The sequence below is a fragment of the Ursus arctos genome, unplaced genomic scaffold, assembly GCF_023065955.2.
Source record: "Ursus arctos isolate Adak ecotype North America unplaced genomic scaffold, UrsArc2.0 scaffold_2, whole genome shotgun sequence".
NCBI lineage: Eukaryota > Metazoa > Chordata > Mammalia > Carnivora > Ursidae > Ursus > Ursus arctos.
In genome coordinates this window covers 2,022,639-2,050,062 of record NW_026622874.1, presented here as the reverse complement: position 1 = coordinate 2,050,062, position 27,424 = coordinate 2,022,639, and the positions used below count along the sequence as shown (strand labels likewise).

General features: G+C 47.3%; 1 protein-coding gene across 6 annotated transcripts in view; it reads left to right on the top strand.

The window, feature by feature from the left end:
* The window catches only part of PLD5 (phospholipase D family member 5), a 385,783-nt gene that overhangs the window by 83,376 nt on the left and 274,983 nt on the right, over window positions 1-27,424 (top strand). Inside the window, exon 1 of one of the 6 annotated variants that reach the window (XM_044379889.3) lies at window positions 23,086-23,721. The exons of 4 other annotated variants lie outside the window; for them this stretch is intronic. The gene's annotated coding sequence lies outside the window, so the exon portion shown is untranslated. Of the gene's footprint in view, window positions 1-23,085; window positions 23,722-27,424 lie in introns of those variants that run through there. One more of the 6 variants, XM_057315033.1, reaches the window with a different exon arrangement.

Below are 27,424 nucleotides of genomic sequence, written 5' to 3'. Positions count from 1 at the left end.
GGCTCCGTGCTCAGCGGGGAGTCAGCTTCTCCCTTTCCCTCTGCTGCTCCCCCTGCTTGTGTTCCCTCTCTCTGTCTCTCTCTGTCAAATAAATAAATAAAATCTTTAAAAAAAATCGGTCACAGCCCTATCTTTCTGGGTTGGCCTCTGTGAGGTTTACCTTAAGGCGTAGGGTAGTGGTAGACGATTCCTCTGAGTAACTTCAGCCTCCATATCAAGCGTAGAAGAGATGTAAAAGCAAATCAGTGAATCCTCATTGTTCGTGGCCATTATGTTCTATAAAGTCACCACAGGTGTTGAGTTAGTGTACATGGACCAGGTGCTCCGAGGGGAGATGCAAGGTTAGGTTCCTACAAACCTCTGGTCCCAGTATTTTCTTCAACCAGTCACTTTGGTCCATGCGTGATTCTGTTTAAAGACACCTTTTTAAATACATTTTGTTGACTCATTAATATTGGACTCAGCAGCCAACTATACTATATTCATGCCTGATCCAAGCTCGTCGAACGCTCATATTTGGTCCGTAAGGCACATCGCAGCCTTCTTGTGTTTGGAAACGCCAGAAAGCACTTCAACACTGCTTGGGGGGAGTGGGTGTGGAACAGTGAAATCACCAACAAAGTCACAAAAAGGCACAAAGCCCCACAAACCCCACAAACCCCACAAACCCCACAGCACTAAATAGACCACAAAGGAGGACACTTCTCTACGCTATGAAACCTGCAGCAAGACAGCACGGCACCTGCTCGTGCAGCCTCCGCTGGGAACGCATGTGTCGGGCAACTCAGAGTTTCACCCCCTTGTGAGTGGCTGAGAAAACCCTGCAAGTAGTGATTTTAGGGGTACGAATGAATTTTAGCAAGTAGGCAAAACTTGCAAATATGGAATCTGTGAATAGTGAGGATCAGCTGTACCGTGTATCCTGACCTCTTCTCCCAGCAATGTTCCGCATTCCGGTATGAAGTTTCTTATTATGAAGCTGGGTAAAAAGAGCGAGTGAAGTCTGACTGGACAGTATCTGTTGATAATGGATGTATGTCTTAGGACACCGTCCGTATGCTGACAGCCCCCACATCTCCATCCCCACACTCAACCTCTCCATAACCTCCAGGCTCATAGATCCCGTGGCCTCCTCCTCCTGGAGGTCCCCCAGGCAGATCACACCTGCTGTGTCTAAAATAGGTGTCTCGATCACCTCCCCTTTCCCAGCCTTGCTTCCGCCCCAGTAAATAGCAAGTCTGTCTCTTTGGTAGCTGAGGCTGGGACTTCCAGAGTGATCCTTGGCACTTCTCTTGTTTCTCCTCTCCACGCCCAGTTCATTAGCAGCTTCTGGCATCAAAATACTCCCAAGGCATCAGAATCCAGCCTCCATCCACTGTTTCCATGTCTCCGCTCTGTCCACGCCAGCATCACCTTGTGCCTGGACTACTGCCAGCATCTCTTAACTGGTCTCCTTGTGTCCAGAAGCCGCAGCAGCTTCTCTGCACCAAAGTCAGAATGATTGTTCTGAAATGTGCATCCAGCGCATCACGTCTCATCCCCGGACTGGCTGCTTTCTGTCTCACTCACAGTTAAAGCCGGGTATTGGACCAAGGGCTACCAGAGTCTACGTCATCTGGTTCTCTCCCTCATTGTGTGACCTTGTTTCCTGTCACTGTCTCTCTTGCTTACTCTGTGTCAGCCGTGGTGACCTCCTTGCTGCTTCTGTTGGGATCATCACAAACCTGTCTCAGGACCTTTGCATATGATCTTCTTTCTGTCTGAGCAGATATCTTCAGATATCTGCAGCATCTTCTCTTGAGGGCACTATTGCAATGTCATCACAACTCGAGCCTTCCTCCTTCCCCTTCACTACCACTGAAACTCTTTCCTCTTAACCCAGCTGTATCTTTTTAAATGATGCTTATTACCATCTGACATCCTACATATTTATTAGACTTGATCTTTTTGGTATGATTCCTTCTAGTAAATATAAGCCCTCTCAGGGGCAAAGACACTTTTAGTTCATTCACTGCTGTACCCAGTACTTGGACCACTGCCTTGGAAATAGGGGTGCTCAGTAAGTTTTTGTTGAATGAATGAATAAGTAAAAGAATAAATATACAATAATACCCTCAATGTACTAACAAAAAGTGTGAGGTGCAGAACAGTGTATTTAGATCGCTCCATTTGCATAAAAAGGGAGGATGATGCAAACATGTAGTGTCTCTGTCGTGGGATGAAATATGAATTTCTGGGGCACAAGCCAACCAAAAAACTGAAGAGAGCATCTTACTTAAAACCCCTCTACTGAGCACGAGCGTACTTTGTGGAAGGAATGGAGCTTTGGGAACCAGGATATGCTGCTCCCTTCCTGCAAAAGAAGGGCTCTCACAGTTTCTTTTTGCATTTTCTCTCCACTGTGTTGTGTATTTTTACAGCTCTTCTTTATTATAAGAAAAAACAGGATTGACATTTTGGGGTCATTTTGCTCCTTACCATCTGCCACAAAGATTTTGACACGGGGATAAGATGGGCGCACTTTCAAGTTGGCAGCCTGTAGAGTGAGGTTTTTTAATCTAAAAAATTCCAACTCTCTCTCAATCCCGTTTTAAATGGCCACATCTTCCTGATGAAGTCCGCCTTTGTCTTTTGGTTTCTCCCCCACCCCTGATGGCTTTTCCCCTGTGGTTTTTCCGTCTGAGGTTTCTGCCCTAAAATGTAATTTAGAAAAATAGAAGTGCCCGGGAGGGTGTCCTCCAGCCCCAGCCCCTGCTCTGCTCCGGCCCTCCTGAGCTGCCCACCCCTAGGACCCAGCCTGAAACACTCAGCAGCCCGTGAGGCTTGATGCCAGGGTGAGGTTTCCTGGGATGTCTTGGAAAAAGAGGAGAATTTCATTTGTTCCTGGGTGGCTGCATGTCCCGTGGAGAAAGCTCCCGTGGAGAAAGCACATGGACCCTTTGTGGTCCAAGCTTCAGGCTCGGGGGACAGATTTCTAAAGACGCGGCTTCCACTGACGTGCACTGAGCAGAGGCTGAGGTCACACAGATGTGGACAAAGGCCCCTCCTGCATGATCATGTGGTCCCTTAGACCTGACGAGGAATTCCCTGCACGGACAGGTTCCGTGTGGCCTTGTCTTATGAGAAGCTATTTTTCTTTTTAGGTTTCCAATAGGAATCAATGGCTCAGAGCTAATATTTATCCTTGGTAATATCAGTATTCCCTTTATTATTACTCCATTTCTTTCCTCCTGTCCTGCCCCAAAGTCACTGGGGTCTTTGGACTTGTAGGTACGCTGGTGAGCCGAGAACAACGTAAAACAAAACAGAAATATGCCAGAGAGTCGCCACCACAGTTCCCCTGAGCTCCTTAGCCATCAAAGTGGGCGCCCAGGACGTGTTTGTCGTTCGTGACGCAGTACCAGTCACAGCGTGGACTTTCACGATTCCGTGAGCCCCCACTTTCACTTCCGTGGGCTCCTTTCACAATGCTCGTGCCGTGGACCGCTTCACGGTGGCTCAGGGCAGGCGCGGCAGGCGGCTTCTCAGATTTCCGCGTAGGACTTCTGCGAGCGGCGATGCCTCACCTCGGAGGCTGGGGTCAGGGCACGAAGCGAGCATCCGCAGCCAGGGCTGCTTCCCTGAGCCCGAGTCGAGCACCCCTAACTTCACGCCCTTCTGACAGTCGTGATTCGGGGTCTGACTCCATGGGCACCGGGTGAAAAAGGAATGCCCAAGGCTTCGGGCTTTCGAGCGCTGTTTGGAGCCAAAGTTAACACCCCCGAGGTGGTAGAGATTATCTTCAGAATAACCAGACGCTTGAGTCTTCAGATCTGTGCGACTCGAACTTCCATTACCCTGTGGACGGGGTTGAATCTGCGAGGCAGGTGCCGGCCAGAGCCCATCAGTGTTGCTCTTCCTCGTGCATGTGTTTCCTCCCGACGTAGCTAAGACGGAAGAAGTGCCAACAAGGCAGGAGTGAGAAATAGATCGGAGCACAGGATGCTATGAGCGGGGCCACGCACGCCAGGTGAGCGGAATGTGCGGGCTTGGTGGCGTGACGCGGGTGAAAGATTTAATTACACTGGAAGTTACTCTGACCCTGATTTACTCCTTTCCTCAATTTCTGAGGAAAAATCATCTAAGGAAGTCTCTTTCCTCCTTTAAAAGCGACCATGGCTACACAAGACAGATATCTGTGTTCTTCAAAGCCTTCGAGAGGACCCGGGCTTGTTTTATGCGGTAGCTTTTAAATCAAAGCCACATTTCTTGAGACACATGGGAATTACGCGGCTCAGCTTGAGGACACGTGGGGCAGGCAAGGGCATGATGCTCCTGGGTCCGGCCATTTTCTGAGTTTGTCCAGACTCAACAGTGGATTGGAGCAATGACATGACGGGAAACCCAGCGCCTAACTTAGAATAGGAAAGTCATGCGCATCTGAGAGACTATCACCGCTGGCTGGGGCTGGGGCTGGGGTCAGGGTCAGGGGCTCAGGGCTGGGGCTGGGGCTGGGGTCAGGGTCAGGGGCTCAGGCTGGGGCTGGGGCTGGGGTCAGGGTCAGGGGCTCAGGCTGGGGTTGGGGCTGGGGTTAGAGCAGAGGCTTAGGCTGGGGCTGGGGTCAGGGGCTTGGGGCTGGGGCTGGGGTCAGGAGCTCAGGCTTGGGCCATATAGAGAGGAACAGGACAGCAGGAGGGAGGCAGGGCTTTGGGTAACGACCCTGCTGTAGCAAGGGACAGAGAGTCTATAGGGAGGACCCAGCCATACACTAGGAGTAGGAACTGAGTGGTGGGGAGGCTGTATGGTAGGCACATGGACCCTTTGTGGTAGGGTAACGACCCTGCCGTAGCAAGGGACAGAGAGTCTATAGGGAGGACCCAGCCATACACTAGGAGTAGGAACTGAGTGGTGGGGAGGCTGTATGGTAGGCACATGGACCCTTTGTGGTCATTTCTGGGGATTATGGACTGAATGTTTGGGTCCTAGCATTCATATCTAGCATCCCTAACCCCCAGTCTGATGATATTTGGAGGTGGGACCTTTAGGAGGTAATTACGTTTAGAGGAGGTTGTGAGGGTGGGCCCCATGATGGTTTAGTGTCCTCATAAGAGGAGGCAGAGACGCAGAGCTCTCTCCTCTGCCATGTGAGAACGCAACAAGAGGGTGGGTGTCTACAAGCCGGGAACAGGGCCCCCATCCAGAATCAAATTAGCCAGCGCCTTGACCTTGGACTTCCCAGCCTCCAGAATGATGGGAAAATACATTTCCCTTTAGTCCACCCTGCCTGCGGTGTTCTGTTGTGATGGCCTGAGGGCACTAAGACGTACCGGGCGTCATGTCCATTCAGAAGGCTGGGGAGAGCTCCATGGGATTTCAGTGTGGTTCCTGGATTCCCATCCCTGAGGGGCTCACAAAGCCTGAAGTGGCAGAGAGAGCATGGATGTCATGTCTGGGCAGGTGGGCCTGAGCCACGTTGATGCTTTCTGTGGCCCCACTAGGGAGCGGGAACAGCAGCTCCGTGTGCTTAGGGGTGGTGGGGAAATAGGGGTGGGAGGGTTACTTAGCTCAAATAAAAACAAAAAACAAAAATCAACCCTTGGGGCGCCAGGTGGCTTAGTCTGCTAAGTGTCTGATTCCTGATTTTGGCTCAGGTCATGATATCGGGGTCATGGGATCGAGCCCCAGGTCGGGCCCCAAGCTGAGTGTGGAGACTGCTTGGGATTGTCTCTCTCCTTCTCCCTCTGCCCCTCCCCACCAGCTCACATTATCTCTCTCTTGAAAAACAAAGCAAAGCAAAACAAAACCCTTAAAAATGGATTCTGAATTTTCCTCAGGAGGAAAACTGCATTCATATCATAAATATATTCATTCATTATTGTACCTGTAAATGTTACTTGCTTGGAGGAGTGTGGTCAATGCACATTTTAATCCACAAATTCAGATTTCTGCTTCTGCTTCATGGCCACATCCTCCCGGTGACTTAAACGTGCAGGAGTAGTGCTTCATCTTGGATATAGAAAGGTGATTCAGGTGCCGCTGGGAACGTACTCATGATAAGCAGTAAAAATGGTAAATCAGTCAGGAAGCCAAGGAACGTATCTTATGCAGTTGAACTGGAGCCTTGATGATAAGTGCATGAGGAGTATTCCATTCTTGTTCACAGTCCCTGCAGTTAAACTGAGGCTGCTGGCTTGCTTTTCCCTGCGCTAAATTATTTCCAGAAAGCTCGTGTTCTCGCTCCTGAGCTAAATGCGAAAGTTTGCTGCCAAACTGAAGTTGAACTGCTTTTGGCCGACATTAAAGTTGGATCCACACCAAAGGAAATTCTGTTTGGCTTTGAGGGTTATTTGAATGTTTCCAAGATCAGGTTTTCCTTTTCATTGTGATATTACTTGTGACATCTTAATTCTCATCGGGTGACTTTGTCATGGTCATTCACCTTTGAACTTGCAGCTTGCTGTGCAAGGAGGGGTGGCATCGTGAGGCCGGGAGGGACCGTGAGCCTGGCAAGACCACATCCAGACTCCGAGGAAGGCGGCCGCCTTCGCCCAACACACGGAGCTGAGAGCCTCTGCGCAGAGGCCTCCGTGTCCACCACAGAGGATGGCGACTGCTGGCCCCGACTAAATGGGCACTCTTGTCGTTTCTTGTGCCTTACTGAAAACATTTCTCCACCTGCTTTTCCAGTGTAAATTTTGATGGATGGGGCTTCCCCCACTCCACTCCCTTTTCTCCCCTGCTGCTGCTTTTTTTTTTTTTTTTTAATATTTTATTTATTTATTTGACAGAGAGACAGCGAGAGAGGGAACACAAGCAGGGGGAGTGGGAGACGAAGAAGCAGGATCCCAGCGGAGCAGGGAGCCCGATGCGGGGCTTGATCCCAGGACTCTGGGATCATGCCCTGGGCCGAAGGCGGACGCTTAACGACCGAGCCACCCAGGCACAGCCCCCCGCTTCTTCTAACCGTACAATTTGTGTAATTGAAAGTTTGCTGTGCACATTTTTTTTTTCCAGTGTGGAACTACGATATGAGATTATAAAGCACGGGAAGATGGAGGGGAGAAGGCCGTGGGTTATGGCAGCAGCTGCTTGGGTTCAGTGTGACATTTAATGAGCAGGGGACCTGCCGCTGAGTTTTCTGAGCTAACGTGCTTCTGGATTTGAAAGACAACCCGACATTCTGCACAGATAGACTTGCCTGGTGAACCGTGTTAAAGAGTTGCTAACCCGGACCCGGACGCCCGTGCCTTTTTCTGAGCACCGTGCGCTGGTGACTCTGCACCTAGTAAAAATCATTTCTGTTTGAATAAACATTGGAAGAGTAGCTGAGCTATTTTTCTCGCCAGTGAGTAAACATGTCCTTGTACAGAACAAAGCTGTGAGACTGTGCGGCAGGGGTATAAGCCAGGCCGTCGCAGGTGACAGAGGAAGTGATTTTGGCTTTCGTGTCTGTTCCCGCAGCCTTCCGCAGAGCACATTTTCATTTCTTTTAAACACTCCCTGTATCCAACCGTCTAAAACAGCCGTTTCTCGGAGGAGGTTTCGGTGGCACCCCAGCCTTCCCTAACAGTGTGTTAGAACTCAGTGTCGCCTAAAATGGAGACAATGAGAAGAATCATATTCGGAAGTTTCTGAAATTTTTCTAGGATAAAACTTCCAGCCCTTTAGCTCTAGGGGAGTTCGTTTTCTAGAATGAAGAGGGAGGCAGCTCTGTTTCAGTCCGAGGATGACGATGTCCCCCCCGCCGCCCCACACCGGTCCTCCCATCTTTACTGCTCATGGTTTTCTCTTTAGACCAGAGGATGACTATTCATCAAGAGCATTGAAGAACGTCTGTTAGTCAGGTTTGCTCGTTGGAGTGGGGGGAAAAGGATGGGGATAAAGACAACCATTTTAAAGCACGCATCGTTTCTGGTGGGGAAGGGCGGCTAAGGTGGCCTCCAGAGGCCCTGGGCTGCCTGTTGGTTGTGGCAGGCACGATGACACACTTTTGTCAGCTAATCGTCGATCTCCTCGAAGTGATGCTGACTGGTCGAAGAATAAACATGTTAAAAAGGAAAGCAATTAGCTTTCCATATGCGGTGACGGAGTTTCTGCTTTGTAAAATTTCCAGGAGTTTAAGACCTTGCTGGATTCGGAAGGTTGTTTTTTTTGTTTTTTTTTTTTAAGATTTATTTATTTGTTTTAGAGGGAGAGAGAGCGTGAGTGGAGGGGCAGAGGGAGAGGGAGAGAGAATCTCAAGCAGACTCTGTGCTGAGCGCAGAGCCAACGCAGGGCTTGAGCTCACGACCCTGAGATCATGACCTGACCCAAAACCAAGAGTCAGACGCTTCACAAACTGTGCCACCCAGGGGCCCCTGGATTCGAAAGTATTAAGACGGGCTAGAAAGTGTTTTGTGTGCCCGTCTGTCCTCATTGTGCTTTTCACTTGCTCTCCGGTCATCGTGGCTGGAAGTAGTTGTTTGATCACCGTGAATGAACCTTCACGAGAGTTGTTTGTTCGCACATAGGACACGTGATAGTTGGGAGACTTTAGAAGACGTGCTGCTTCCCTCTGATGAAAGTATGAGAAAGGGCACCAAGGTGACAGTGTTGCTTTGTAATGTTAATAATTGTGTTAATTATTAATAACAATATGATTCATGTTGACAGTATCCTCCGGAGTTAAACTCCAGAAGATTTTCTGGTTAGGGTATCCTTGTGACTTTTGATCCCCCCAATGAATGACTGAATGTGCTGGATAATGATGATTCTACTTTATAATCCTGTGCTAATTAGGCTGATTCTAGCTGTTGTAACAGATGAAACTCAAAATCTCAATGAGTTTATACAGTTTATATCCCCCTCTCCAACGTTAATTTATCATCATGCCAAAAGATAATGCAAATTATTGTTTAAATTTTGTTATATTGAACCAATTATAGGTTCACAGAAAGACATTTATTTTTTGCTCAGCTGAAGTTCGAAATGCATTTCCTGGCCGGCAGGTGCCTTTCCTCTGAGCAGCCATTCAAGGACCCGGGGTCCTTCCATCTGGTTGCTCTGTTTCCTTCAACATGTGGCTTCCAAGGTACCCCCAAGATCCGGAAGGGTAGAAAGCACAGAGGGTCGTGCATGCAAAGGTTTTATGTGCTAGGGTTGGCCGTGGTGTGCACCCTGACGTTCCATAGGCTGGAACCCAGGCACATGGCAGGCACACGGGCACACCTCACTCCAGAACAGTGGGGGAGTGCAGCCCAGCTGTGTTCCCATGAAGAGCAGATAGGTTTGGTCAACAACGGGTCAGTCTCTGCCCTAATAACCTGAGAAGAGATTGATATGAGCTGCAGAAATGGATCTGTTTTGTTGTTACTGGTTTTATTGCATTTCCTTAGGTTTTTTTGTTTTTTTTTGTTTTGTTTTTTGCTGATTTATTTTATTTTTATTTTTTTAAATTAATTTATTTTTTAAAGTTCCATGACTTATTACTTGCTTATAACACCATGCAATACGTGCCCTCCTTAATACCCATCACCAGCCTAAAATGCATTTCCTTGGTTTTAAATGGAAGAGATTTGCCTCACATTTTATAGTAGTTTTAAAATATTAGGAGATATTTTACTTCGTGGAGTTTTTATTCCAGAGAACTCAAAAGGGAAATGTCTGTGAACTGCTTAGGAAAATCCTGAAGCTACAGGCCTAGTGTTCTCTAGCCTCTGTAAAAGATTTAGCAAGTGTGGTCTCTACACTTAGGCAGTGGCAGTGGGTCTGAGAGAGGGGACCGATAGGAGAGAGATTTCTTCAGGTGAAATCGACAGAACTTGACATCACAGTGGATTTGAAGTGTCACAGAGAGAGAAGAGTCAAGGATCCTTCTGAAGTTTTCACACCAATGAGCAAAGACATTTGGAGTAACTTTGGGAAGAGGACAGGGTGGGATAATGCCCTCAGGTTTACACATATGCATTTAAGGTTGCTGGAGGGAATGTTCTGGAAACATTGGGAAATTCCATCTGTAACTGATGGCAGAGAAGGGGCTTGTGTCACCTGGGTACCGAGTCTTTGATGTCATGAGATAAGCTCAGCTTACCCAGGAAAAAGCGAGAAGAGGTCCCTGCAGACCGCTGGCTAAAAAGAGCCATTCAGGTTTGCATTTGGAAGAAAGCCCGCGATGCTCAGGACGTCAGCAGCGGCTAAAGCCAGAGTGAAGGGGGCTGTAAAGTAAATGGAAAATAAAAAGGGGCGAGAGAATGCAGTAGCTGTAGGGAAGGGAATATAAACACCTCATTTTGTTCTTATGATCAGCTGTAAGGCAAAGCAAAGCGGAATCCAGCAGGTGTTATTCAGCAGTGTTATTATGGTTTTATTGTTTCTTTTCTGCTTTTTACATATAAATAACATAAAGTAATGGGGACTCTATCCACATGACTTCCATCCAAGGGAGTAATGTTTAAAGGGCGCCAGCGTGGGTAAGATTGTAGCAGATGAGGCTGGCAGGGGGAGAAGAAACAGTTGCTTGTACGATCCAGTGTCTTTTCTCGAGCTCTTATCTGTGTTCTTTGCATTCTGTTACATATGTGCTGGGCGCTCTGCGGTGGGGTGGGGGCGTGGGGGGCAGCGACCATGACGGTGCTCTTCTCATGCTGCCTAGCATTCCAGGAAACAGTGGGCATGTCAGCCTGCGTGAGGGGTGACTTTCCGATGAGGCATTTACAGTGTGCTGCTAATATCATCACCTGCTGGGGTTATTCCCATTGTACAGATGGAGAAACCGAGGCCCATGGAGCTTTCATGCCTTGTCCATGGTCACAGTAGTCTTGAGTGGGTCAGTATAAGGTGATGTAGAGTAGACTTAATCACCCAGATGTTTTGGCATGCTGTCCTGTGCTCTCAGACGTGATGCTTCCTACCCTTCACCCGCCCCCACTTCTGTGTTCCCATCGTACCTTCCAGCTCCCATCAAGGCTCTTCTCTAGAACACCTTTTCACCTCCCACTTTTCTGAATCCTTTGTGTTTCTTGTCTGCCTTCCATAGCCACTCCTTATTTTTCTACTTTCTTAGTTTTGAATTGTTGTGGATGCACATTTTAGCCTCTCACAGATACCCTGGGTTACCAGTTGTTTTGAAATCTGCTTTATCTACCTGCCTAGGCTGTCCCCTCACCGCGGGCAGGAACTCCAGCTGTCCTTCTTTTAGTCCATAGGGCTTAGTACTGGAATGCAGAAAGTGGGGTGACTTTTTTTTAAAGTTTTATTTATTAGGTAGAGAGAGAGAGAGAGCAGGGAAGGAACAGAGGGAGAAGGAGAAGCAGACTCCCCGCTGAGCAGGGAGCCTGAGCCGGGACTCGATCCCAGGACCCCGAGATCACGACCTGAGCTGAAACTACGAGTCGGACGCTTAACTGACTGAGCCACCCAGGCGCCCCTGGGGTGATTATTTTATGTTTAGATTTTCTGTTGCCAGCATTGTACCCCCAAAACTATGCTCTCAATCCTGTTCGGTGGATGCCAGGTGTCCAGATTCTATTGTAGTCTGTCATTGCAAAAACATTTCCAAGAGTGTGAGGTAACTTGGAGAAAAATTCAACTCTATTTTTCCCAAGTAAATTCCATGATTACCTAATGAATGGTTGTGGTTGCAATATAAAGGCAATATAATGTAATATAATAAATAATAATATAATATAATATAATATAATATAATATAATATAATATAATATAATATAATTTGAAGAACACTTTGAAAATCTTGTCATTACTAGGAAATTTACCTTATAATAATTTGCTATGCATATCCACTTTTTATAAACATACTTCTCCAATGGTCTGTCTTGCATGGAGTCGTGAGCGACATCTGTCTTTCCTATCCCAGGAAGATAACGTCTGCTGGCAAGGTGCAGGAGGCAGCCCTCTGACAAGTGGGACAGACCAGCCAAACACTCCTTGCCATGAATCTGGCAGTTCGCGTTGCAGCAGATGTCCTTTTTCTGTGCGTGCTCTTTCCCTCCCGCCCCCTTCCCCATGGTAAACATGGAGGGAGCAGAACATATATATTTAGTGCTCTCCATTTATCTGGGGCAGGACTAGGGCCTTGCATGAAAACCAAGTATCTCTAGCAAAAAGGGACAGACTTTCCCCTAAGAAGACTTAGGAAGCAGATTGAAAACTGAAGACCTTCTAGAACCTTCTAGACCTTCTAGACCTTAGAATGTGGTGTGAGAACTGATGGACGGTGAATCTTTTGCACCAATAACATCGCTTCCCCCTCTCCAGTTGAATTTTATGGCACTTTTAAAGACAGGATGGGGTATTTTGGTTTAGGAAAATGTGGTATCCCCCAAATCCAAACTGTTAAAACACTCAGAGGAAATACTGGCATTTCATAAGGATTCTTCATTTCCTCAGAAGTATCTTGTTTTCTTTAACGCTGAGTGCCTTTCATATGTTCAGAATCTGTTTAAATTTACTGAAAGTCACATCATCAACAAAAGTACATACAAACAACCTTTGAAACTGAATGACCCCATCCCTCCAGACTGTTGTTGGTCTGGAAGCTTCCTTTGGAAACTTGCTGTAGTCCTCCCAACTTGCACTTCTGTGTCTGCCAAGGACTGTGTGACTGTTCACATTCCCTCCATCCCTGCCCTGTGACCCGTGGTCAGCTTGGCCATGTGATTTGCTTTGGCGGATGGAACCTTAGTGGTGTGTGTCCTAGGCCCACTTTACAGCAGAAACATCCATTGTGATTTTACCAAGTTTAGATCAGCCTCTAGTGCACCTGTGCTTTTTGCCATGAAAGGCTGTATCTGGAAGGGAGCCGTCCGTTCTACCTTGATCCCAGAATAAAAAGAGGCTTTCAGAAGACCCGAGCCCAACCCGCAGCCTGGGACCACCAATTATTTGTTCATTTCTTCAGTAAATCTTTAGGAAATGCTTAAGCGCTGGTGATACAAGAAGAGAATGAAGCAGTGTTCTGCATTCTCATTCAACTTAAAATTATGCAATTTAAAACATTTTAAGTACTAAAATAATTATGGATAAATTGTAGGATGCAAAATTGACATCCTTTGGGTTTTATTAAAGAGAAAGTCCTAGCATGCTGAGAACTCTCATGGTTCGGATTGGCGGTCCGTGGCAGACAAACCACTGAGATACATACCTTGGTCGGGAAGTTTGGGAAGCACTGGCTGGGAGGTAAGTAGGAGATGAGGCTGACGTGATTCACGGGCCCGGAAAGGAAAAGTAGAAAGAGGGGAATTGGGGTGCGTACTTGAATGCATCCTTCCACTGCTTCCGGTGACATAGTTCCATCCATGAAGGCGAAAGTCACTAACGTTTCCATCTAGGCGCGTCCTAAGAAGTGGTTTCGAAATAGACTAAGCCTTTGGAGGGTGTTGTTGAGGTGTGAAAGAAAGAGTCAAGTGATGTCATAGGCGTAGCAAGTTACCCAGTGTCAGAATCTTATGCCCCGTTTGTAGAGTTTGGAGCTATAAGAATAGGTACTGATTTTGACAAGAAACAGTTCCCGGGAGGCGTACCATGCGGACTTCAGTCCGAGCGCCTGGGTTTAGATCCTGAATCTACCGCTTGATAACCGTGAGAGCTTGGGCAAGGAACGTAATCCTTTTTTAATCTCTGTTTTCTCATCCATGTGATGTGTCCCCCGTGTGAAGGCTTAGTGAGGATTAACGAGCTGAAGCCCGTAAACCGTTTGTAATGGTGCCTGGCTCATTGCAGGGGCTCCGTCCGAGGTAGCGTTATTTGCAACATGGTGGAAGGGCCGGAAGATCTTTCTGTAGCAATGAGCAGGAGCCTCAGATCGAATAACTTCAGTGAAGGATTTTGCAAGCATCCCTGAAACAGTCTTATCTTTGGGTCCCGAGGCAGTCTGTAACCAAACAGAGTAGTTCGACCCCCGCCCCTCTGGGCAAGTTTTGGCGCATGCCCAGCGTGAAGACGGTGCCTAGAGTATTCTCATAGCCTGTGGGAAATCCCTCGGGGAGAGACAGAGTGGACACCCAAGTCATGGCAAGGACGAGGCACATGACTTGAGGTGGCATTAAAGCTGGCTTGAGCGTTACCCATGCTGTGTGACCCCATGGCTCTGTGTGAAGTCTCACTCACTTAGAGGAACGAGGACCTGCTTCTGTCTCCAGCTAGAGAACTAAAATATCAGTTCTTAGTCAGAGAATATACAGAGCACGGTGAGACTCGTCTCCTCGAGACGACTATTCCAGTTTGGTGCTGCTGTTGCCCCATGAGTCTGGGATCAAGAACACCTCCTCCTTGAAGTCCGTCAAGAGCATGTGGCTGTCACTTCAGACCCAGCGCAGGGGCGACCACCAGGTATGGCGTGTGGGTGTGCACGGAGCGTCACACGCAGTGGACGGTGGGCAAGAGAACACCCTCCCCCCATTCTCAGTTGTCATTTCACTTCATCTACCAACAGCATTCGAATCTGACACAGTAAATCACCCCTCTTGTCAGAGAGGGGATCGTTGCTGGAGACCTCCCTCCCCTGGCCGTTCTGTGATCTTTGCTCACTCCACCTCATCGTGCTGACAGCTCAACACTGACGTCCCCACGGTACTTCTCTTTTCTTTCCGTGCTCACTGCCTAGGTGATCCCGTTCACACACCTCCCTGTTTGAACTCCTCTGCACGCTGACGACTCTGACACGTATGTCCTCCGCCCGGACCTTGTCCCTGAACTGCAGACTCACAGCCAGCTGCCCGTGTGATGCTTGATTTGTATGTCTAATGGGCTTTCACACCTACCCGTCCAGGACAAAACTGGTTTAAGCTACGTTCCAGGTCTCCCCTGGGCTGTGGCCCAAGCTCCGTGTGTCTGTCCTTAGCCCCTGAGCTATTCTCACCCAGTGTCCTTTTGAGTGGTGGCTGCTTTAGCTCAGGTCCCCTTCTGCCACTAGTTCTTCAGCGGCTGGTTTCCCACTTCTCTCAGAGGAAAGCTAAAGTCCTAGTAATGGCCTTCCCTGGGCCTGCAGGGTGTGGCCTCTCGTCGGCTTGCGGGCCTCCTTTCCTGTCTCTCTCTCTGTCTCGCATCATCTTTTGTCCACCACCCCTTCATCCACAAAATGTCGAGAATGTTCCTGCTTCAGGACTGGAACTACGTTCTTCCTCTGCCTGGAAGGACACCATGGCTGACTGCCTCAGCAGCTCCACGTTTCTACACTCGCGTCACCTCGTAGTAGTTGTCAGCCGCCATCTCTTAAAATTACAACTCTTCCGTCTGCGCGGAGAACCACATGAAACTATGTGTGTTTTGTTGACTTTTAAATTTTATCTTTCTCATTTCCTATGACAAGGGAGCCGAAACGTTTGTTTTGTTCGCTGCTATATATCCACTGCGTGACATATACCAGGGGTTCCAGAAGGTGTTTACCGAATGAATGAGTGAGTGAATGAATGAATGAATGAGTGTATGTGAGTGCTGTGTTGGTATGAAAGTGACATGAACTCATGGGGCTGACATTCGGCTTCAAGAGCGAACTGTTCACCAAGGAAGTTATCAGGGGAATCTAGCAAATCAACACCTTTGCTCACAAGTGGGAATTTCTGTTTTCATACAGTGTAACAAGGTGGTGGTTTTTTAAAAGATGAACTGGTTCAGTCTGGAGCTGAAGGTGTTTGTTTTCAGGGCTGCCAACACGGTTGCCTATTAAGAAACCATTTGGGAACCTGCTGAGAAAGGAAAGGGGTTACACTGTTGACTTGTTTCAAACTGTCCAGGGTATAAATTACCTTGTGTGAACATAGGCAGAGTTGTCTCCAGCTCAAGAATCATTACATGCTATCTGTTTTTGTGATGTGATAATACAGGCCGTTGGTGTACAGAAAGTAGCATTTTCCAAGCAACGACCAGAAACTGAGACGTTGCTCTTTCTAGCAGAAGGTGGGGTAGTTATGTCTGATCAGGTAATTATATTTATTTCACCATTCTTCCCAGTTCCCTTTATTAACTGAGCTTGCTGACTTGAAGTTTCAATAACACTGATGATAGACTCATAAAACCGGAGAGATCCTAGCCTTCCTTCAGCCTTCTTTTGGCAGGATCATGTTGACGTATCCTGTGTCAAAAAATCATACCTGGATCCTTTTCTTAAAGATTCATTTATTTATTTGAGAGGGGGGAGGGAGAGAGAATCCCAAGCAGACTCCCTGCTGAGTGTGAAGCCTGATGCCTGGCTTGATCTCACGACCCTGAAATCGTGACCTGAGCCGAAACCAAGAGTTGGATGCTTACCTGACTGAGCCACCCAGGTGCCCCCCGAGTCCCTTTCTTAAGACATTCTAGAAAATGATACTTTCTCCATGGGAGGTAGTTTCTTTTCCTTTTCTTTCCTTTTTTTCTTTCTTTTTTTTTTTAACATTTTACGTAGGAAATTTCAGACATATACCAAAGTAGATTGAAGAGTATTATGAACACTCCACGTACCCATAATGCAGCTTTAAAATTTATCGATGCATGGCCAGTCTAAAATTTCCTTTAACCTATCCTTAAAATCATCTGTCTTCTTTCTCCCACACGGACAATCTTAGTTTTCAGCAACACTGGCAATGATATAATTAGTGTATTACATAACTACCTGTTTGCGCCATCCCACGGATACACCTGAGACCGTCTCAGAAAACAACACCAGCAGCAGCGCAGTTACTAGCAGTTGAAGAGCTGCTATTCTCTTTGTCTGTAGGATACATCCCTCTAGGGGTACGCGCAGACACGGTGTCTTATCACCACTGGTAGTAGGTGTTCTTAGTGCAGTCATGCAAGTGTATGCACATTTAGGTTAATTCTTTCGGGTCATTTTAATTGTCTGGCATTGCTTTTCAAAATTTAATTTTGCTTTCTAATTATGTAAAAATTTATATAGAGCCAAGGTCGAATCCACTAAACAAAGTACTTTCAAAGAGGTCTAGCTTCTAGTCTTGACACTCTATCCTAGACTTTCCTCCTCCTTGGGTAACTTTTTCTTTTCTTTCCCTTTTTTTTTGGAATAATTTTATGGTTTATTCTTTCATTGTTTATTTTTTTCCATTCCTTTTTTTACAGCTCTATAATATTTGGTAGGATGGAAAGCCACGAAACACAGGGTTGATAATTTTGAGTAAGGGATGGGTACATCCATTGGTGAATGTTCTGTGATTGAATCAGATGGCCTCCTGCTTTTGGGCTCTCCAGTGTTTTGCTGTTTCAGAGTTCCATACATTCACCTTTTCATCTTTTCTTACTGGTGGGTCTTTGGCATTGATTTCCCTAGAGGAGGGATCAGTAAGTGAAAGTACATTTCGTTTGATATCACCAAATTCTCCCCTGTAGGAAGTACGTGCGCCATGTTGCTTCCCTCTCAGCAGTCTGTGGGAGTGACTGCGTCCTCAGACTCACCAACAGTATGCCACCAGACTTTGGGATTTTTGTCTGTCTAACATGGATAAAACCATACCTCAGTGTAGTTCTACTTAGAATTTCTCTTACTTTGATTGGAATTGAACTTTTTTTTTATGTGGTTAAAAGACATTTGTATTTCTTTTTGCTTGTGAACTGTTTTCTCCAGTCTGTTTTTCCACAGTGATTGATCTTTTTCCTTTTCTATTTTCTTACTCCTTCAGCTGTGATGCCAGTAGCAAATATTATCCCCAATTAGCCATTTCTCTTGTTGCTTGACTTATGATAACCTTTGCCAACAGTAGGTTTTTTTATGTAATTAAATCCATTTACATTTTCCCGTTCGTTCTGGATTTTGAGTTGCTCTTAGAAAAGTTGTTCCCACTCCCAGATTGTAAGGGTATTCGCACATTTCTTCCGGTTCTTGTATAGTTTAGATTATTTATGTCAAAATCTTTGATTTGTTTGGAATTTAGCCTAGTCTATGCCATAAGGAAAAAAACCAACTTAAAAATTTTTCTAATCCGCTCTCCTGTTTTCACAATATGGTTTATTATAAAGTCTTTACGTTTCCCCAAACTTTTGTGAGATGCAGTCTTTATTGTGCGATAAATTCACATAGGGAATTGAATAGACCTTTCTAGTTCTTATTAACTCAAACAGTATTCACATACCTGATCTTATGAGCCATTTACTCTGGGAAAAGTGGAGGGAGATGTGGCTGTGACCTCAGTCTAGAATTTTTCCATATGACTGAAGGTCAGAGTCAAATTTCCCTTCAGATTTAATCTCAGATTTTAATCTTGTAAAATCTCTTCCCTCTACCTTTTTTTTTTTTAAGATTTTATTTATTTGAGAGAGAGAGCAAGAGCGTGAGCATGAGCAGAGGGAGGAGGAGAGGGGAGGGATAGGCAGACACCCCCCACCCCCGCTGAGTGGGGAGCCCCATGCAGAGCTTGATCTCATAACCCATGAGATCGTGACCTGAGCCAAAACCAAGAGTCGGACTCTTCAACAGACTGAGCCACCCAGGCGACACTAATAGCTCTGTCTTTAAACAGTGGCAAGTCCCATCCTTTAACATTTCCCAAATCTTATTTTCTTGTTTAACCAGCACACGGTTGCATTTTTGTCTCCTGTCTCCTCGAGTCTTGTGTCCCGTCCTTTCCTACTTCCAGTGCCTTAACACGTCTCAGGAGGATGATTTTAATGGCCTTGCTCCTGGCGCTCCTGTTTGCTCTCTCCTCCCTCTCAGGTTCACCTTCTTCACAGCCACCCAGGATCTATTTCACACAGCGACCATTCTTCCTTCAACAGCCCACCCTCTGCAGGACAGATGCTCGTTTCCTCCACCAAGCCCAGGAGGCCTCCTGGCTCCCTCTCTACCTCGCTGTCTGCCCTTTGTACCCCCACCCCACCCCAGTCAGGCTCCGGCAGTCCCTCACGCCCTGTAGGTTATCAGAGACTCCAGATTGCTTCAAGTCACTCCAGACCTCCTCCTTCCTGAGGCTCGTCTCCCCCCAGGTGCCCAACTCTTCCTGTGCCTCCATACGAGGCATCTTCTTCCACACAGCTTCCCCCACTGGCCCCCCCCAGCGCCAGCCCCGTCCCCCATGCTCTCAGATTGCATTAAAATGACATCGACTGCGCGTATCCTTCCCTGTAAGGCTTCTGTGTGGGAACTCTGGGTTCGTGAATGGTAATGTTGGCGTTTGGTGCAGAAAAACGAAAGTATTACTTGTTCTTGGTACACATCTGTGTGCTAGCAGTTCCTGTATTGTCTAGCGTACGTGGTCACGGTTGATGTGTGTGATCCCCTTCTGGGTTATGAGCATCTCGAGACGTGGAATCTCGTCTGATTTGTCCGTACATCCCTGAGCCCAGGAGCGAGTCTATGACACGGAGTAGGGGCTCAAGATGTGAGCGCTGTTTAGCGAAAGGAAAAGAGAGATCGTGATGGCGAAGGCCTGCAAAATACGATTTTGGAGAAATCACTGAAATTACCTGGGAATGTCAGCCTCAGAAAAAAAGAGCATTTCCAAGATGGGAAGAAGAGGCATGGTCATGGAGCGAAGGCTGGGGTTCCAGAGAGAAGTGGGGTCGGTGCAGAAAGTGGTGGAGGGGCACATCTCGGCTTCATGGAGAGGAAGCGAAGGGCTCTCTTGTTCTCAGGACTTGCGAGGCTTTAACTGGGGGTTTCAGAAAAGCCTGGGCAAAGATCCCAATGAGAACTCGCTGCACACCCACCAGAGTGGCTAAAATAACAAATACTGACAACGCAGAATGCTGGTGGGGAGCAGAGAAACTGGATCTCTCATCCATTTCTGGTGGGAATGTAAGATGGGACAGCCCCCCGGGAAAACAGAGCGGCAGTTTCTTAGAGAATTATTGTACCATACAACCAGCAATGGCACACTTGGCCATTTGTCTCAGAAAAATGAAGAATTACATTCACCCAGAAACCTGTACACAGAGGTTTTTAGCAGCCAAATTTGTGATAGCCAAAACTTGAAATCAGCCTCAGAAAGGTGAATGGTTGGATAAATGATGGTAGATTCATTCCATTTGTATTAGTGAGGGTTCTCCAGAGAAACAAAGCCCATGAGGGATTTATTACAAGGAATTGGCTTATGTGATTAGGGAGGATGTGAAGGGCCAAGATCTAAAATTTGCAAGCCGGAGGCCAAGGAAAACTGAAGGTATAGCTCTTGTCTAAAAGCCACTGGCTCAGAGCTAACATTAGCTGACACTTTGGTTGTTTCGTTTCTAGTCCGAAGAAGGAAAAGGACCAGTGTCACAGCTCAAGTAGCCAGGCAGGACAATCTACCTCTTATTCCGCCTTTTTGTGCTATTCTAGTCTTCAACTGATTGGATAAGGCCCACCCGCGCTAGAGAGCTGTCTGCTTTACTTAGTCTATGGAGAGAGTGTGTGACTGAGAGGGAGGGACAGAGAGGGAGGGAGAGAGATATCTCACTCTCCACACGTAGCACGGAGCTCCACATGGGGCTCGATCTCACGGCCCTGAGATCATGACCTGAGCCAAAATCAAGAGTTAAGTGCCCAACTGAGAGAGCCACCCAAGCGCCCTCTATGTGTTATTTCTTACAACTGCATGCAAATCTACAATTGCCTCCATAAAATTTCCAATTGAAGTATTTCCAATAGTCTAAATTATCCTGTAAAATCCCTAAAATAATTATGAAATGGGTTATACTGAACTTATGCTTGAGTTTGGCTCCTTTTTCCCCCATCATGTCAGTCAGTTATGTTGTCTTTTCCTTTGAAATACAGAGTGAGGCACAAGCAGCGTGTCTAGAGATTTGGAGGTGATGACCTCACATTCCAGAGAGCATATTCAGAAGGGGATGGGCTTTGCTCTGGGGTCTACCCAAGCCCCCTGTTTCTGTAGTTACAGATCCCTCCGGTGCTGTGTTTGTGATGGGTCTTATCGGACCTCAGATGCCTCTCGGTTCCTCCGTGAGGCCCCTCGGTTAGGTATGTGGCTGTGGCTGAGCTTTGCGTTTCAGCTTTGCCTATCTGCCAGATGCTTTCAGCTTCTGTTTGCACCAATAAGCAATTTTTTTCTTATATGTTAAATGTGAACGTGAGAAAGGAATTTCTTCATCTTTAATTACTGCTGGCATGTGCTTAGTTCAATTTCCTGCCCCCAGATTTTAAACTTGTATGAGGACTCCTATTTTTTCAAAGTATTTATTGTACTCGATATGTAGAAAACTTCTAAGATAAGTAACAGTTGACAAAACAGGCGTGGGAAGGTGGTTTTGCTCAAGGCCAGTGAGGTAATAGTGACAACATTGGGTCTAGAACCGGTGGCTGGAGCTTCCTTCCATGTAAGTTGGGGCTGAAAGGTCCTTTTCCTAACATTTCCAAAGGATAGGAACAGTGCCATTCTCCTGACCAGTCTCCATAATAATTAATCCTTCCTTGTCAGGAAAATCTTCTTGACTTTGAAACTTCATCCGTCCTTCCCACTATCTCCTCGGGAAGCATGAAATCATCCTTCACTGAGACATGTTGATTCTCCTCCAGTAGGACCAGCAGGACGCTCACTTCCACACAATTTATGGTTGGAAATAAATTTACAAGATAAGTTAGTCACCGGAGAACGTTTTTTAAATGTTTTGATCTTTTAAAAGAAATTGTGACGATCCATTATACTTTGAAGTACTTGTGAGCTATTAAAAGAATAACGGATAGCGGCACGTACCAATCTAGGAGAAGTTCAAAGACATAGTAAGGAAAAAAAGCAAGTAGCAAAAGATGTTTGATGCCATTTTGCTTAAAAAAAAAAAAGCAACAACAGCAAAACTCTCTATTTACATGGGAACATAGATGTATAAAATGCATGAAGGTCAGGGTACCTGGGTGGCTCAGTCAGTTAAGTGTCTGCCTTCAGCTCAGGTCATGATCCCAGGGTCCTGGGATCGAGTCCCTCATCGGGCTCTTTGCTCAGTGGGGAGCCTGCTTCTCCCTCTGCCTCTGCCTGACGCTCCCCCTGCTTGTGCTCTCTCTCTCTGACAAATAAAGGAATAAAATCTTTAGCAAAATGCATGAAGATCTCTAGGGAAATACAGCAAACCGTTAGCTGTGATTATCTCTGGAAAGTGGGGTGGGGATGGTACAGGAGGACTTGTGTAGACTAACTGTTCCCGTAGACTGTATTTCAGTCTTTTAAAAATAGAAATGTATAATACATTACTCGAGAATTTTTAAATACACTGTGGGACCAAAAAGTGGACCTTCCCCCGCCCCAAAAAAGCCAGTAACAGCCCCAAACCAACGACACATCAGTGCACGTACCTTCCGTTAGAAGCCTGCCCCACTTGGGAAGTGCTTTCTAATCCACTGATGGCTAATTGAAGGCTCTTAGTTCCTCGCTAACCAGGACGAAATTCTGAGGTTTTTTTCTCATCCTAGTTCAGTACCTATGGTTAAATTTTATTAAATAAATATTATTTTCAAGTTGCATTAAATCTCAATTTCGACAGTGTTGCATGCTGTTCCAGAAGCAGTTAAGTCTTTGTCCAAAGTCTTGATGAAACCAGGCATTTCTCTTAAAACAACTGTCAGAGCTGGTTTCTCTAAACGTTTCCCAGGTGGTTCTAAGCTTTTTAGCAAAAGCTTTTGGGGCATCCAGCAAGGACCTTGGACCGTAGATGGTCGGTCTTTTCTGCTGCAGGCACACTGTGTTCCGAGTCAGTATTTAGGGACCCACAAAATCAGCGCTGGTATATATGAAGTACATTTTCCCTCAGCCTTTAGAAGATGTTGGTTATTTTGCTTCACTGTAATTACAGTGGGAGACATTTCTTAGGAGGGTGGTACCGCTGTCAGCTCTCCCAGGGGTTCTCGGGGAGTGAGTGGAAATCCAGAACAGGCAGGTTTCCTTCGTCATCCCTTACGCTGTAATTTATGGAGAACTTTCTAGATACCAGGCCCTGTGCTGGGGCCTAGGTCTCCAGAGTACACTGAGGCATAGCTCCTGGCCATGAACCACATACGGTCTGACCAGACGTCAGGTCCGGGAGTGTGATGGGTAGAAGAGGGTGCCTGGAGCACAGAGAACAGGTGTGTATGTCCTGCTCGCCCCTCAAGGTAGGCCCTTGGGGATGTCACAGTTGAGCTGGATTCTGGACAATGTTAACAGAAGGAGAGAAGTGCATTTAAAAAAAATACTCAATTTATTTTGACAGAGAGAAAGCGAGCACAAGCAGGGGGAGTGGCAGGCAGAGGGAAGAAGCAGGCTTCCTGCTAAAGCAAGGAGCCTGGTGCGGGACTTGATCCTAGGACCCTGGGATCATGACCTGAGCCAAGGGCAGACACAACTGATTGAGCCACCCAGGCGTCCCGAGAAGTGCATTTTTGATAGAAGGAACACAGTTGCCCTCAAGATACTACAACCATGTCATTAAATCATGAAGTCATGAAATTGCTCTTTTTTAATTATAATAATATTTTTTATTATATTATGTTAGTCACCATACAGTACATCCCTGGTTTCTGATGTAATGTTCCATGATTCATTAGTTGGCGTATAACACCCAGTGCACCATGCAATACGTGCCCTCCTTACTACCCATCACCAGTCTATCCCATTCCCCCACCCCCTCCCCTCTGAAGCCCTCAGTTTGTTTCTCAGAGTCCACAGTCTCTCATGTTTCATTCCCCCTTCTGATTACCCCCCCTTTCTTTATCCCTTTCTTCTCCTACCGACCTTCCTAGTTCTTATGTTCTTTTTAGAGTCAAAGTTGCCAAATGTTGGCAAGTTCCTATGGTGCCAGCTGCAGTTCCTCATAGTCCCTCCATAGCAGAGGGCGTCTGGATACAGTAACAGGAGGTGAGTTGAGCGTGACGGCAGGGCCGGGGGTGGGGGAGCCGGCTGGGACGGGCGAAGGCCGGGCTTCCCGGCCCGTCTTTGCTGTGGGAGGTGGTTCTGTGCAACGTAGGGTGTTTGGTGGCATCTCTGGTCTCTGCTCCCTAGACGCCAGCCTCCTCCCCCAGTTGTGGCATTGCCACGTGTCCCTTGGGGGTGAAACTCGCCCAGTGGGGAAACACTGAGGTAACCTCGAGAACCCCGGGGAAGCACTGAAGCCATTCATTGAGATACCAGATTGGCTCTGAAGTAAAATGCATGAGCAGGGAACGGACAGGAGACGCGGATGCGGGTGAATCTAGTCAGGGAATAGATAATCAGGGACTAGGGATGAGGGTCGGAGGGAGGGAGGCAGAGATTTCACCAAGGGGGAAATTCCCAGGTTGGGACAGTGAATTATGTGAGCGTGTGTGAGCGTGTGTGGGTGGGGGAGGTGACTAAAGAGGGATTCTGTGGTGATGCCAACACAGGGAGTGCGGGTGACAGCGTGGCGACAGTAATGGCCGGCAGGGTTTAGCTGGACAACATGTGACTTCATCGGTGACATGGCGTCTACGGAAATTGTATCTGGGATGGAGATGTAGCCATTGGACATGTCCCTCCACCTGTCCCAACCCCTCCCTGCTGGCGGAGCCTGACAACTGTCACAGCCCAGAAACTGCATGTCTGTCGTGGATTTCTGACATGGTGAGATTGTGCACGTTTGATGAGAATTGAAAAGGTGCATTTTCCTTGTTCCTTGAACATGCCACGTTCTGCCCCCACCCCCAGGCGCCTCCTGGACTATCTCTTCCCCTTGGTAAACACTTCCCGCCTCTCCTCATCTACGCTTTTCCTTAATGTCTTCAAGAGAAGTCATGGGGGAAACGTTCCGAGACCTCTCCCTGCACCCCAGGATTGGTGTAGGTCCCCCTTCCTGGCATCTGGTACTTCTGCGGTGTTTGACCTCCCGGGAAGCATTTGGTGACGACCCCTCTCCCCTCTGAGCTGCCAGCCCCCCGAGGGGGTGCCTGTTTGTCCTGCCCCCGAACTCTGTCTCAGTGCCTGCTGTCTACAGTCAAGCAGTAGCTCGGACCAGCTATTCGAATTCGGGTGTTTTTCAGAAACCTTGTGAGAACTAGATTCTACATCTGGAATGTGGTCTTTTCTTTCAATAACACATAGAATTGGAAGGAACCTTGCACTTGACCTAGTTCAGGCTCCCGAGTGAGGGACTGAGGAGAAGGAGCAAAAGGCCATCCAGGTTGTTGGGGTGTCCCCTGTGGGCAGATGGGACTCGGTCCCACCCAGGGCCTCTAGACCTGGAGGATGGATGCCTCTCAGACTTGCCCCCCCGAGTTCTGATCCACCGCCTCCCGGCTCCTGGGGTGGAGAGCTGCCTCGGGGCTTGAACCCCCTTCTTTTGCAGCTGTGCCTTTGTGCCGCAGGGCAGCTCCCAGGATGGATGTCAAGACACCTGGTGAGCTGCAGGGGAGAGGCTGAGTGCTCCTCACACAGCCCTGGCCTCAGCAGCCACAGCCGGAATCAGAGACCGACAGGTGAGCCAGGGCCCCGAGCAGTGAGCGGCCTCCCCACCGTGGCACATGGCCGGGCTGCCTGGGGACCTGTGGGGTGGTGCCCCACACTGCCTTATATCCCTGAAGGGGAGATGGAACATGAGTCAGCAAGAGCAGCCCAGGGCACCTGGGTGGTTCTGTCAGTTAAGCGTCTGCCTTCGGCTCGGGTCACGATCCTGGGGTCCCACGTCGGGCTTCCTGCTCCACCGGCAGCCTGCTTCTCCCTCTCCTGCTCTCCCTGTTTGGGTTCTCTCTGTTAAATAAATAAATAAAATCTGAAAGAAGAAAGAAAGAAAGACAGACCACCTACCCCCACATGTCTTCTGTTTCTCAGTCTGGTGCTAGGAGGGTCAGTGGGTAAGATGACAGGAGGTTTCTAGAAGACACTGCTATAGAAATGGTGGGGAGTGGGACCTTTGATGTTCTCTCCTGCGGTTTGTACTCATCACTGTGGAATTTATTGCTGTTGTAAATTGCTTGTAACTCCTGGCATCCTTTCTGGATCTTAAAGGATCTCTGTCCGTGTGCTAATCAGAGTGCAGCTTCATTGATTCATGCAACAGGAATTAGATTCACCCCACAATCTCCAGTCTGGCCTGTACTCACTGTCTACTATACATGGCGCCATTTTTCACTTTTAAGGGAAACTTCCTCTTGTACACATAAATATTAGAGGGAAAAAAATGAGCCTGGACGTTAAAGAACAGAATGTACTGGTTTATGGGGAAGAATTAGCTCGGGGGTGGACTTAGTAAATAAAAACCTATCTTAAATAGATATATTCAATTCATATTTTATGGAATAGCACCGACAAAAATGGGTACTTTTTTCTCTTTAGCCAGCTAAGTAATAAATTAATGCCATAAAGCTTTCAATAAATTAGTGCGAGATAGAGTAGGGAGCCATATCATTTGTTTTGTTGTTGACATTTTAAGTTATTTTCTTTCGTGTTATATAAATAGAGCAACCTTGACATTTATAATTATTTTTCTTATAACTATTTATGTTCCCGTCTTTTCATAATGCAGAAGAAAATCTTAAAAAAAAAAAAGCTCTTTGGAAAACTTTTGATTAATGCCGTGAAAGTCAACCTGGTAAAGATTTGTGCGAAAAAACGTATCTTATTTTATTGTTCAGTTTTTTATTATGGAAGCTATAAAATTATGAATAACCCTATTTGCTCCAGTTATTCTCAAGTTTATATAAATTATACCCTGTGCTTATCCTGTCACTAACATGATTGACTAACTTTGCTTCTGAAATGTATTCCATACCATTTGCTTGGCAAGAATGGACTTGAAATCTCTTAGTCACTTTCTCAGCCCCGTCGATGAGAGGGAGAGCACTAAAGCATGGGAAAAAGGCAGGAATACAGCCCAGGCTGAGGCCCCATGTTGGGGAATATTCTGTGCGGAAAGCAAGTACCTTCTTTTCTCTTGACGTTAGAACGGGACTCTAATGTGATTCATTCACTCCTCAACAAATGTTTACCGAACACCTCTTTACGCCCGAACTGCCGTAGCTGCTGGGGATGCACCAGTGGACAGGACAGGTGGACGGGGTAGGTGAGCCAATAATGAGCTATCGGCCGCAGCCGTGGAGGAAATTAAGCAGGGCAGAGATACTGACCCAATGCAGGGCTTCCTCCGTTTGGATGGGACTCCCAAGGGCGGCCTCTGTGAGAGGTGACATTGGGGCACAGATCAGGGTGATGGCGTACCAGGGTCTGAAAGGCCAGCATTGCAGATGGATGGCCAGAGGAAGTAACAGAGTGTCAAAACCAATGTGGCTGGAGAATCCAGAGGTGGGAGAGGAGTAGGACGTGGGCTTGAAGAGCCTGCAGAGGCCGGATCGCAGGAAGGAGTCTGGGTGTCATCCCGAGTGTTATCAGAAAGTCTCTGGAGGGGGAGAGAGATCATAGGATCCTGTTTCTGGTTGCTGGGTGAACAACACTTTGGCTGCTGGGTGGACAGCAGACCACGGGGGTGAGAGTGGGCCCAGAAGCCGTCTTCTTGCAGTTGAGTGAGGGGTCAGGGTGGTTTGCACAAAAATGCCAGTGGTGGGGGTGTGGAGACATGTGAAGCTGGAGTACATTTTGGAGGTACTGCTGG